At 46.1% G+C, this 12,413-nt stretch overlaps 1 protein-coding gene across 2 annotated transcripts in view; it reads left to right on the top strand.

Annotated features, from left to right (window-relative positions):
• Positions 1-12,413, top strand: part of GRIK4 (glutamate ionotropic receptor kainate type subunit 4) — a 337,150-nt gene that overhangs the window by 69,247 nt on the left and 255,490 nt on the right. Inside the window, exon 1 of one of the 2 annotated variants that reach the window (XM_087939153.1) lies at positions 8,634-8,742. The exons of the other annotated variant lie outside the window; for it this stretch is intronic. The gene's annotated coding sequence lies outside the window, so the exon portion shown is untranslated. Of the gene's footprint in view, positions 1-8,633; positions 8,743-12,413 lie in introns of those variants that run through there. 2 annotated transcript variants of the gene reach the window in all.

The following is a 12,413-nucleotide window of genomic DNA, read 5'->3' as shown; positions in this document are numbered from 1 at the left end:
TGCTTGCAGTAAAAGGAAACCCGACATTAAAGTTGTCATAAATATAAACCAGTCAAAAGACAACTACTTCTTCTTCTTCTTCTTCTTCTTCTTCTTCTTCTTCTTCTTCTTCTTCTTCTTCTTCTTCTCCTCCTCCTCCTCCTCCTCCTCCTCCTCCTCCTCCTCCTCCTCCTCCTCTGCCACCATGGCGCAGTGGTTAGAGTGCAGTACTGCAGGCCACTTCTGCTGCCTGCTGGCTGCCTGCAATTTGACAGTTCAAATCTCACCAGGCTCAAGGTTGACTCAGCCTTCCATCCTTCTCAGGTGGGTAAAATGAGAGCCCAGATTGTTGGGGGCAAGAGGCTGACTTTGTAAACTGCTTAGAGAGGGCTGTAAAGCACTGTGAAGTGGTATATAAGTCTCAGTGCTATTGTTAGTGCTATCATCATCATCATCATCATCATCATCATCATCATCATCATCATCATCACAATAAAGTAGAGCCAGTTCTTGTCGTACTTCTTCTCTGGACTACCTTGCAAGGCCGACATCCCTCTTACAAGTCTTACCCATCTGTTGTCTTGGCTGCACCTCTTCCTCCTGTCTCCCAAGGCCATTCTCACCTACCACTACAACATTTCACTCTCGTGGGCCAACCTCAGTCTTTTCAACCTGGATCCTCTCTGGAGAAGTGGACTTCAATTCCCATACTTCCCCTAAAGCAGGGGTCGGCAACCTTAAACACTCAAAGAGCCACAAACCAGAAGTCCCCCGTTCAATTCTGGAGCCGACCAGAAGTCCAGTTCCCCCTCCATAGAGTCTCCTCCTAGCGTGGCATCCTTTTTCCTCTGCTGACTGGAAGTCCAGTTCCCCCTCCATAGAGTCTCCTCCTAGCATGGCGTCCTTTTTCCTCTGCTGACCGGACGTCCGGTTCCCCCACCATAGAGTTTTTCCTAGCGTGGCATCCTTTTTCCTCTTACCGACCGGGGACAGGGAGCTACAGCAAAGAGATGAAAGAGCCACATGCAGCTCCAGAGCCGCAGGTTGCTGACCCCTACCCTAAAGCATGGTGAGGAGCCTGGAAGTTCACCTGCCTTCACCTGAAGGGTGCCTATGTTGAGGACAACAGGGCCACATCTTTAAACATCCTCGGTGTTTGCAACAATGATGTTTCAGGAACGCTTTCTGACCTATTCTACCTTCTCAGCGAGAGCTTCCTAATCAACGGCTCCTACTGATTCCAATCAAAATGTGCTCTACAACCCTTCTTTTTTTTTTTTCCTAGTAAGGAAAAAAGGAGGGTGAAAGAGCGAGAAAGTACAGGAGAGATGCAATCTAGCCTCCGGATATCTGTAAAATGATAATAAAAGTAGGAGGACAGCATGATTAAAAATATATTCATCCTAGTAGCCACCAGCCCTATTAAACCTTTTCTCAGTGCAGAAGTGTGAAACTTTGCCAGCCTCAGCGCTCTGAGCATGGGATTTATTTCTCCATTAGTCCAAATATACCAACAGTGCAAAGGTTTTTTTATCCCCTGCCTTCTCAACTGAGATGTGCTACTTGGGTTTTTAAACTTGGCAACTTTTAAGATGTGTGGACTTCAACTCTCAGAATTGCTTGCCTTTGAGAAATGCTGCATTACACAAAGGAAGAAAGCGACTAGATATTTTGGTGTAAAAGGGTATGGATATTACTTCCAGCATTGAAGATCATCCACACCAGTGGTGGGATTCAAATTTTTTTGCTACTGGTTCTGTGGGCGTTGCTTGGTGGGCGTGGCGTGGTAGGTGTGGCTTGGTGGGCGTGGCAGGGGAAGGATACTGCAAAATCCCCATTCCCTCCCCACCCTACTAACCTGATTTCCAGCTCCGTTCTCCTGTGTAGGGCAAACAGAGAAGATCCAGCCAATCAGCTGGGAGTCAGGAGGCAGAGAATAGATGGGGTGGGTGGGGCCAATCACAGGTGGTATTTGCCAGTTCTCTGAACTACTCAAAATTTCCGTTACTGGTTCTCCTGAACCTGTCAGAACCTGCTGAATACCACCTTTGAAATATGTGGAGGGTCAGCTAATGCTATCATTCAGAAGGTATGAGTAGGCCTCAAACCAGCCTTTTTCCCAATCTGGTCTCCTAAGCAACTTCAGGAAGGTTTTCCGAAATTTGTGTCAGTTTTTGTTGGGAAACTGGCAGCTAGGCTGTAAGGAGGGGTCAAGTGAGAACCTAGCTTGGAATCCTTCCACAGCCACAGGCGACATAAGCTTGACCTCCCCCAAGATCCATGAAGCCTTACTTGGTTGTTCTTAAGGAAGGCAAACAGTATGAGGAGATTCTTGTAGTGTAGGTAGTAAACAATAAAGTTACTGGCTGTTTGTTATTTATAAATGGCTCGGGTTGCTTGCTTATGACACTTTTCTTGGGATCTTGAGATGCTCCTGTAAAAATAAATAAATCTTAAAAGAGGTTCTGGGTGCCGGATATCTGCTCTCCTTCCCCCCCGCCACAAGGTTCACTGATTCTGTTGACGGACTGCTAGTCCTCTTTGAGAACTGGAGTAGAGGTGTCATCTCCATCATGCCACAAGAGGGCACCAAAACAGGCAAATATTCTCAGGTGGGGAAAGGTGAATCATGTGAGGAGGACTTATTTTTAAAGAGCAAGCAGTCGCGCTTATTTTCACTTTGTGCTTTTTCATTTCTTTTCTCTGAGCATGATTGCATTCCTGATTTCCTAATGTATTGCGTTATGCCCAGCACAATTTCACTTTATTTCACTTTTCGTTTTTGTCTGGTACCAGCCACCAAGTGGACGTGATCTTTAAATTTGCAGCTACTCCTGGAAAAGATTTGCTAAAACAAAGTTATACTACCTTCATTCACATAACATGTGATGACCCGGGTGTGGCACAAAGGCAACACAGTCAGATAATCAATAAGAGTCCCTTTATTATCTCCAACTTTTCCCCCAATGTCCAAGTTACCTTCTGGCTGGAGAAAAAACTCTCCCAGGAAAAGCCTTTGATTGCAGAAAATTCAGTCCAAAACAGGGTAAACACACACTGTAACTTAAAGTCCAAACAAGCAAACTGAAGTAATTAGTTTGGCAGGGCAGGAGAAGGAATTTCAGACTTGAAAGCATGGCAAAACTCACACAGTTGGGAAGACGCCAGGAACACAGATAAGCCACGACAAAATAAAATAAAGTCATGTTTGCTTTATTCTTTAAAACTAAAAATACAAAAATCTCATTTCCATTAACAGTTATTGTGTCATTGTATATACATGTTTCTCATTTTGTGATTATACATCATTTTTATCTATTTTTCACCCATCCATACCACCTCTCCCATATCGCATAGAATTCTCGATCGTCTTTGCCTTTCAGTTCCATCGCGAATTTATCTGTTCAGCACAGTCCATTATTTTTTGAATTAGAACTTCCTCTGGTGGTATTTTATTACTCTTCCAATTTTGTGCTAAAGTGATTCTTGCTGCGGTTAAAATGTGTACAATAAGGTATCGTTTATCTTTACTCAAATTCCCTTTAATCATACCTAATAAGAATATTTCTGCTTCTAAATTCAATTTATATTTTGTAATCTCAAAAAGCCATCTCTGTATTTTCTTCCAGTATTTTTTTAGCCTCTATGCATTGCCACCACATATGGAAAAACGTTCCTTTCTTTTGTTTGTACTTCCAGCATTCCGGTTTCAAATTTAGATACATTTTTGCCAATCGTGCCAGCGCTAGGTGCCATCTACAAAACATTTTATATTGATTCTCTTTAAATGTCGTTGACAAAGTCAGCTTCCAGTTCTCGGTCCAAGTCTTTTCCCACACATCCAAATTTATATTATGATTCACATTTTTTGCCCATGTGATCATTGATCCCTTGATGTCATCTTAACTATGTCAAAGATGCCGGAGAAAAAGAATAAGAGCCAAGGGGAAACTCCAGCTCTGTGCTGTATCTCAGATGTTAGCATTCCAACAGAAGAAAATATTGGTAGCTCAGGATTGACCTGAGAGGTCCTTGGGTGCTCTCTTGGTTGTTACCTTGCAGGTGTTTCATTGCGGAATGTTGTACATTCAGTCGTGTCCGACTCTTGGCGATTCTATGGGCCAGGTCTCTCCACCTCTTCCGATCTTAACACTACTTCTTTGAGTTGTTCTATGCTCTGGCCGGTGTCACCTTTGATGGTGTGGCTATGGGTAAAGGGAGAGAATGCCCATGCAATTGGCAGGCAAAATATGGGTATGAAGTGAGCACTGGAGGAGTGGTGTTGTCAATAGACACACAGACACTGTAGGAGGAGAACAGCTTTTAGGAGCAATTCTAAGCAATTGAACGTCAGGAAGGTTTGTCGGCAGAGACAGGTGGGGGAGACAATAGAAGAGGAGAAATAGAAAACGAAGTCTGTGTGTGTGCACACAATAGCTTACTATTGCCGGAAGTTTGATCCCGACCAGCTCAAAGTTGACTCAGCCTTCCATCCTTCCAAGGTCAGTAAAACGAGGACCCAGATGGTCAGGGGCAGGTTGTTGATTCTGAAAACTGCTTAGAGAGGGCTGCACCGTGAAGCTCTATATAAGTCTAAGGGCTATTGCTAAGTGCTACTAAAGGTCAAGGAGAAGGTGTAATCCAGAATTTCTCAGCTCTTAACAAATTAAAGTTGGGTGGACTTTCAACTTCCCGAATGCTGGCTGGGGAATTCTGGAAGACGCATCTGAAAGTTGCTGAGGTTGACAAACATTGCTGCAATCCAATATCCACACAATAGATTGCAAATGACTGGACCAGGGATGAGTCAGAGTCTTGGTCAGGAATATGCCGAGATCAAAACAAAGCAGAAGTCCAAAGCAGCAATGCACAAAAGCCAGATGCCAAAGTTGCTTCTAGCAACAGAAGGCAGCCCCTGCCCAGTTTCAATCCTCTTGTGCACAGCCCAGGCTCTCTCTCCTTAGCAGTTGCTAATCATGACGCAAGGGCTTGCTTGCATCCGAAATCAGCCTCTGGGCGCTTGCTCACGAGATGCTTACTTGGATGGGATGCAGGATTCTCCAGTTGCGGTGGTTTGCCCTGCTTCTTGGGGTGAATGTGTTGCCTAGAATCAGTGATGGCTGAAGGGGACCAGAAAGGGTGTTTTTCTTTGGTTGTTTCCTGCCTTTATTATTTTTTAGAAATAACTCAAGGCAGCAAACATATCCAACGTATCTTCCTTCCTCCTATTTTCCCAACCACAACCCTGTGAGGTGGGTTGGGCTTAGAGAGAGTGACTGGCTCAAAGCTAGATTTCATGCATCAGGCAGAACTAGAATTCACTGTCTCCTGCTGATTGGCCCAAAGTCACCCAACCAGCTTTCATGCCTAAGATAGGACTAGAATTCCCATACTTCTTCTGATTAGTCCAAAGTTGCCCAGCCAGCTTGAATGTCTAAGGAGGAACTAGAATTCCCAGCCTCCTACTGATTGGTTGAAAGTCACCCAACCAGCTTTTATGCCTAAGATGGAACTAGAACTCACCGTCTCCTGCTGATTGGCCCAAAGTCACTCACCCGGCTTTCACGCCTAAGGTGGGACTAGAACTCACAGTCTCTTGCTTTCTAGCCTGGAGCCTTAACCACTAGACCAAACTGGCTGTCGCTGCTGGCTGTTGAATTAGTAGTCGCAGTGCCCAGTGGGAACTTAATCTTCCATACTTTGGAGCCTGATTCTGAAGGCATTTAACAAGGCCTGTTCAATTCCAATCAAATATCTTTATTGTGGTTTTTGATCAGCCTTTACAGTAAAATAGTAGAGTAAAAAGAGAAATAGTTTAATACAGCAGTTTGTTACCGGGGAAGGATGGGAAAAACCCAGAACAATAAAACAGAATGAGAGAGGGAGGGAGGGAGGAGAGAGAGGAAGGGAGAGAGAGAGAGAGAGAAAATGAGAGAGGGAGGGAGGGAGAGAGAGAAAGAGAGGATAGAGGAGGAGAGAAAGAGAGAGAGGAGGAGAGAAAGAGAGAGAGGGGAGGAGAGAAAGAGAGAGAGGGAGAGAGAAAGAGAGAATGAGAGGGAAGGAGGGAGAGAGAGAGAGAGAGAGAGAGAGAGAAAGGAGGAGGAGAGAAAGAGAGAAAGAGAGAGGAGAGAGAAAGAGAGAGGAGGGAGGAGAGAGAGAGAGAGAGGAGAAGAGAAAGAGAGAGAGAGGAGGAGAGAGAGAGAGAGAGAGAGAGAGAGAGGAGAGAAAGAGATGAGAGGGAAGGAGAGGAAGGAGGAGAGGGAGAGAGAGAAAGAGAGAGGAGGAGAGAAAGAGAGGGGGGGAGAGAAAGAGAGGAGAAGAGAAAGAGAGAGAGAGGAGAGAATGAGAGAATGAGAGGGAAGGAGGAGGGAGAGAAGAGAAAGAGAGGAGGAGAGAGAGAGAGAGAAGAGGAGGAGAGAAAGAGAGAGAAGGAGAGAAAGGAGAATGAGAGGAAGGAGAAGAGAGAGAGAGGGAGAGAGAGAGAGAGAGATGCTGAAAATTTTGAGGGTGAATCCATTATGGTCTAGCTAGCAGAATGCTGAAAAACGCATCTCTTTTTATTCCCATTTGTTTTAGCATTCAGGGCCAGTTTGACTGGGCTTAAGCCTGCTGTCCATTTCTCATTCGGCATTTCTGTCTCAAGAGCCCCGTTTAGCCCATTGTCCATTTTCCTTTTGAACCAATTCCTTTCAGGAAAATAAATAAATAAAAATAATAATAATAATAACAAAAGGAAAGGACTCTTCTTATTATTATTTGCAGAGGTAACTTTTTAGGTGATGCTCCTGTGAGCCAGATCAAATGGAGCTCCTGGATGGACCTGAATAGAAAACCGGAGGGAAAAATGATTCACCACCCGAATTTCCATTGTTGTGAATTCTGTTTGTTGCTGTGAATTCCATTTGCCACAAATTTCTCATTAGCGGATTCTACTCCGGGGCGGCTCTTCTCCCTCTTCCTCCCCCTCCCCTGTTTGTGTAAGCAGCCAATTTTTCATCCAGCACTTTAAAAAACAAAAAACAGGCGGTGGGTGGCGGAGGTAAAAGCTAATGTGCGCCAGCCGATAGATTTTAGCATTTATTGAACATTTTAAACGTTGATGAATAGAAGGGCGCATTTTATTAAAAGACCTCCGATCTCCTCTCGCAGTTAGAACAAATGATGCCTTTTTTTTTTCTTCCAGCTCCGTGAGAATCGGTGCTTTCCATCCAGGGCGAGGGGATTTTGCATGCAGCCCAGGCATAATATTCCGTTTTCCTCTCTATTCCCCTTTGGCCTTCAGTGCTAATGCTCCCAAATTAAGCCTCCAGAGGAGCTCCCGCAACCAGGCACAGGCTATCGGATTTCTGCTCGGCGCCTGCTGGGTTGGTTTGAGGAAACGGAGCCTGGGAATCACCCCATATATTCCCCCAGGACATCCTTTTTGTAGCACTGTGCTCCCTACCCCACCCCACCCCAATATCCTGAATAATGGAAGAACAAAGTTGGAAGGGACCTTGGAGGTCTTCTAGTCCAACCCCCTGCTTAGGCAGGAAACCCTGTACAATTTCAGATAAAAGCTTGTCCAGTCCCTTCTTAAAAATCTCCGGTGATGGAGAAGGAAGGAAGGAAGGAAGGGAGGGAGGGAGGGAGGGAGGGAGGGAGGGAGGGAGGGATAGGAGAATAAGCAGAGTTGGAGGGACCTTGGAGGGAAGGGTGGGTGGGTGGGTGGGAGGGAGGGAGGAAGGAAGGAAGGAAGGAAGGAAGGAAGGAAGGAAGGAAGAACAGCAATAGCACTTGACTTATATCCTGCTTTACAGTGCTTTTACAGCCCTCTCTAAGCGGTTTACAGAGTCAGCCTCTTGCATCCAACAATCTGGGTCCTCATTTTACCCACCTCGGAAGGACGGAAGGCTGAGTCAACCTTGAGCCAGTTAGGATCAAACTGCTGCTGTGGGCAGAGTTAGTCTGCAGTACTGCATTCTAACCACTGGGAAGGAAAGGAAAGTTAAGGAAGGGAAGGGAAGGGAAGGGAAAAGAAAGGAAAGGAAAGGAAAGGAAAGGAAAGGAAAGGAAAGGAAAGGAAAGGAAAGGAAAGGAAAGGAAAGGAAAGGAAAGGAAAGGAAAGGAAAGGAAAAAAATAGCAATAGCTCTTAGACTTATATACTGCTTCAGAGTGCTTTTCAGCACTCTCTTAAGCAGTTTACAGACTCAGCCTCTTGCCCCCGACAATCTGGCTCCTCATCTTACCCACCTCGGAAGGATGGAAGGCTGAGTCAACCTTGAGCTGTTCAGGATCAAACTCCTGGCAGTAGGCAGAGTTTGCCTGCAATACTGCTGCGCCACCAGCATTTAACAATTGTTTCCTTTAGCCATAGGCACTTGGGCTGAACTGTGGTCATAAGTGCAGGAGCACCCGTAGAGAGCTCTTTCTTTGCAGAAAGTCAGTGGAAGTTATTGCTAAGGTTTTCTCCTTCGACGCCTACGTGAGTCACTTTGATGCCTCCCACTTTCCTTCCCTGAGCTATCGCAGGTGGATCCTCTCCTTGCCCAACACACGTCCATCTTAAGTATAAATCAAATGTCTTATCTGGAACTTCGTCTGACAGATCGCTTGTCTCTTGCCCTTCTTCTCCAGCAAGGGCACCTAACTGGACTTCAGGGGACAAAACAATTCCAATATTTCTTGTGCTGACAGCTGTGGAATGAGGACCTTGGTTTCCTCTTCAGAAGAACAGGGTTTCTGTGTTTGAAGCATCCCTTCCTAGATTGGTTCAGAAGAAGGTAATTAACTGGCTAATAACTTACCTGGGTGACCGCAGGCTGTGACAGCTATACGATGGTTTCCCCAAGGACAAAAAAAGAGAGGTCCAAACTTATCCACAATAGTGGTAAATAACACCTTACACCAACCACACACCTTTAGCGATCAAAGTATCTGTTTTTTGGGGGGGGGATGAAACATGCATAAATGGGGGTGGGGGGAAGCAGTAAATTTTGGGGTACCAGTCTTGGGTTCAGTCATTCACTTTTGAATCTTTTGGGGTACATAGCAAAGGCAGTTATTCCTCCAGATCTCTCTGCTCATTCTCCTCTTTTGGCAGACATTGTGGAAGCTACACCGGAGACCACTGGTGGTCCACGAGAAAATTTTAGTGGTCCACAGAGAAATGTCATCCCTAAAGCGCTCCCCCTCAAAGCAATTAATTCAGTCTGTGCGGGAACACAAAGCTGTGCCACCCACATGGCCCGTGAGAACACAAGGTTTGTGTCACTTGCATTGCAACAACACCAGGTAGTGAGGGGGAGGGGGAAAGCGTGAAGGGGGAAATTGCCCCACTCACCCCACACGCCTGGCCTGGCCACCGGGCTGCTTCTTTCTGCTTCTTTCTTCTTCTGCTTTTGGCTGCACGCAAGGAAAGCAGCAAAAGTCTTTCTTTCTCTCCCCCAAACTCTGCCAGAAATGAGTCTTTGGGGCCCTGCAAGGCCTCCTGCTCCAAGAGGCTGTGCCGGCAAAGACTCATTTCTGGTGGAGTTTAGGGAAGAGAAAGAAAAACTTACGCAACTTCTGCTGCTTTCCTTGCATGAAGCCAAAAGTCTCTCTCCCCTGAGAACGGAGCTGGAGATGGTATCCTGCGATCCCAAATAAAGAACGATCAATCGGTAGGAAAACAGGGTGGGGAATTTAACTGCAGACTTTTGGGGGGGATTTTCCCAGGATCTCTGCTGCATTCTGCAGAGACTCTGGGAAAACATCAGCAAGCCACCATCAGTCAAAATTCATATTATGGGTCTGCGGGATTTAAAATTATGAGTTTGGTGGTCCCTGAGGTCCAAAAGGTGGCGAACCCTGAGATACACAACCTTAGAGTTGGAAGGCACTTTGGAGGTCTTCTAGTCCATCCCTCCACTTGAGTAAGAGATCCTACACTATTCTGGATGAATGGTTGTCCAACTTCCTCTTGAAAACCACCAGGGAGGGAGCACCACAACTTCTGGAGGAAGCCATTCCACTGAGTAATTGTTTTCACTGTCAGGAAATAGGTTGGATCTTTCTTTGATGAGCTTCCATCTGTTACTTTTTGTCCTGCCCCCTGGTGCTTTGGAGAATGGATCAACCCTCTCTTTTCTGTGACAGCACTCCAAATATTGGAAGATGCGATGTCATCCCTAGACCTTATCTTCGTTAGAGTAAACATACCTAGCAGTGGTGGGATTCAAATTTGTTTAGTTTAGTTTAGTTTAGTTTATTGTCATTGCACCTTGCACAATGAAATTAAATACCGGTTTTACTACCGGTTCTGTGGCCATGGCTTGGTGGGTATGGTAAGGGAAGGTTACTGCAAAATATCCATTCCCTCCCCACTGCACTAATCTGCTTTCCAGCTCTGTTCTCCTGTGCAGGGCAACCAAAGAAGACCCAGCTGATCAGCTGAGACTCAATGAGAGGCAGAGAACAGATGGGGGCGGGGCCAGTCAGAGGTGGGATTTGCTGGTTCTCCGAACTACTCAAAATTTCCACTACCGGTTCTCCAGATACCTAGTTCCCTTAGTTATTCATCATATGGTTTAGCCACCAGTCCCCTAATCATCTTTGTTGCTCTTCTCTGCACTCTTTCTAGAGTTTCCGTCCTACCTTGACCAATTGCTCCTCACCAATGGTAGATTGTTCTGTTGTTTCACTTAGCCAAGTAAGGTTCAGGTTACAGTTTCTGGGTTGAATGGAGGAATTCGATCTTGACTTTAGCAGGCGAGGCCAACCATTGTGAACTAAGAAAGGCGATGCTCTGAAGGCAACATTTTGTGTTCTGATATGAACTGTCTCCAAACCTTTATACAATCCTATAAACGTATTCACGAATCCTTCCAGAACTCAGGACTCCATAAAGTCTTAATTGTGCATATGGCGCGCTCATAATAGAGGCTTAATTGTTTTTGAACTTGTATCTGTGGCAGAATGTAATTCTTTCTCCAGCTTGGATGAAAGTTGACTGGCTCTCCATGCCCAGGAGAGAGGCTCTCTCCTTTATCTTCAGCATCATTAAAGATGCCCTTTTGGGAAGGGTGCTTAATGTCTGCATTGCAACCAGACACAGATGGTCTGAACAGGCTGGGGAGCCAACTTGCTTTCCATTTGTGTGATGCAAAATCGCCTTTTAAGTGACTACAGTGCCATTGCAATAATGACAAAGGCGTCCAGATGTCTTTTTGAAGCATCAAATTGGGGGCGGCCGTGGGGGACCGAGGAGGAAATGGAAACATCAGCTTTTGTGGCATTGCTAACCAAGGGAGGCCCTGGGTGGGTAGGAGGGAATGCAACCAGTATTTCTCTCTTTCTATTGTCCACCAACCTGCCTGCTCTAATCCAGCTCCCCAAACTCGACGAATCCTCTGGTGTGAACTCAAAAGATTCCTTTATTAGGAATGCCAGCAGCCCCGGCAAAAAGTTTCTCTTGCAGGCTAACAAGTCAGTCTGTCCGGAAGATGAATAGTTGTCTGCCACAACTATTCATCTCTACCCCCTGCCTTTTATCCCCAGAGCTAGGGTAGAACTTTGCTAGCAGTGGTAGGCTTTTCTGCCCCAAGGACCGGCTCATAGATTTCCACTGCTCTCCTCTCCTCTGCCTTCTGTGCATCCGTGCGTCAGGCACTGGACCCAGCTGTTCCTCCTCTTCCTCATCAGCCACCTCCAGACCTGGGGGCTGTTGACTCTCCATCTGAGGGCTGACGGACAGCCCAGGCTCCTCCTCTTTCTCTCTGCCAGCTCCATTACCTGTTCTCCCTCGGAGCTCCCAGGTTGCGTTGATACTGACCTTAGGATGCCTCCTCCTCCTCCTCCTCCTCCTCCTCCTCCTCCTCCTCCTCCTCCTCCTCCTCTTCCTCTTCCTCTTCCTCCTCCTCCAATTCGACTGTTGGAGGCACCAGCGGGCCACAACACTACCTCCTAACTTTACATTTGTGTTACTCTTGGTGGGACCTGATATTTCTTTCTTTTCAGCAACCTGATAGATTTCACTATTATTGTTAGCATTAGCGCTGGCGCCAAAGACAATTCCCATTTGTATTTTACTTTTTTGAATGCATTATTCCATCTCTATGAAGATGGCTTTAAAGAGTGGGAAAGGTGGAAGGGGAGAGGAGGAGAACACCAGAGGCAAGAAGAACAGGCTTAGTTAGAGGGGTGATGAGTCCACTGTTGGAAGGCCTGAAGGACCTGGCTAGGGATGGTTCCTCCTGCAGAACATCTTGTCAACCATGGAAGCCATATTTCACTTAGAAGCTTCGAGGCTGCTACATTCATTGCCTGGGAATTTGGTAGGGGGGGAATTTCCTAGTGAGTAGAAGATTAGACTCAACAACATTCTTTCTTAGAAGTCAAGGACATGTTGCCCTGCACCCGGAGAGGAGTGTCTGGAGGGATATCTTCAGTTGGCCGATGTTTGATTGGGCCATGT

This window comes from Pseudonaja textilis, chromosome 9, assembly GCF_049901715.1.
Source record: "Pseudonaja textilis isolate UNSWEBS1 chromosome 9, rPseTex1.2, whole genome shotgun sequence".
NCBI lineage: Eukaryota > Metazoa > Chordata > Lepidosauria > Squamata > Elapidae > Pseudonaja > Pseudonaja textilis.
Note: the sequence above shows the minus strand (reverse complement) of the source record. Positions and strands in the feature narration are given on the sequence as shown.